The sequence below is a fragment of the Apis dorsata genome, unplaced genomic scaffold, assembly GCF_000469605.1.
Source record: "Apis dorsata unplaced genomic scaffold, Apis dorsata 1.3 scaffold_83, whole genome shotgun sequence".
NCBI classification, from domain to species: Eukaryota; Metazoa; Arthropoda; class Insecta; order Hymenoptera; family Apidae; genus Apis; species Apis dorsata.
In genome coordinates this window covers 113762-114938 of record NW_006263381.1, presented here as the reverse complement: position 1 = coordinate 114938, position 1177 = coordinate 113762, and positions in this window count along the sequence as shown.

Genomic DNA, 1177 nt, shown 5'->3' with positions numbered 1-1177 from the left:
ATAAAAGAATAATTTCTTTCGAATCTTTAACTAGAGAAATAACGAAATTCGTAAACGACAGGGGAGAAAACGAAAAATTTTCCTAGAATATTTTTTGGAAGGATATATTCGTTAATTAATCTTCAAAAATAATAATTTTGATAATTCTTTCAATAACTGCTCGATTTTATTCGTGTCAATTAGAATTGGAATTAACTCTCTCGATTAAAAAATTTCGAAATGAAAATTCCAAGGAAGAAGGAAAGTATTATAAAATAATTTAAAATTTCTTTCGAATCCTTAACTAGAGAAATAACGAAATTCGTAAACGATAGGAGAGAATATTTTTTGGAAGGATATATTCGTTAATTAATCTTCAAAAATAATAATTTTGATAATCATTTCAATAGCTGTCCGATTTTATTCGTATTAATTAGAATTGGAATTAACTCTGTCGATTAAAAAATTTCGAAATGAAAATTCCAAGGAAAAAGGAGGGAAAATATAAAAGAATAATTTCTTTTGAATCTTTAACTAGAAAACTAACGAAATTCGTAAACGACAGGGGAGAAAAGGAAAAATTTTCCTGGAATATTTTTTGAAAAGATATATTCCTTAATTAATCTTCAAAAATAATAATTTTGATAATCCTTTCAATAGCTGTTCGATTTTATTCGTGTCAATGGAATCGGAATTAACTCTCTCGATTAATAAATTTCTAAATGAAAATTCCAAGGAAGAAGGAAAGTATTATAAAACAATTTAAAATTTCTTTCGAATCCTTAACTAGAGAATTAAATTCGTAAACGACAAGGGAGAAAAGGTTTGAAACTATCTTCTAGCCAATGAAAAGCGAATTATCGGAAGAATCGAAATGTCACCGGATGTAAACAGACGAGAAAGTTCGTAACGTACACGTGAGACAGGCAGCGGCAATGTCTGGTTCCGGTCTGCGGTTTTCCTACGGGAACACGTGCGACCGAAACGGGTTTTCTTCGGGTGGTCTTGGACCGCGTCGTCGGCTCCGCGTTTTATCTTAAAAAAACTGTCGCGATTCGACAAAACCGAGAGTCGCATTGTTTGTTGGAAAAATTGGAGAAAGGATCGTTTCGAGGCCTTCGACTTCAAACTTTTTATTTTCTTCCGCGGTATGATGAATAATAATCTCGTTTTAAATTTTTCCAATGATTTCTTTCTT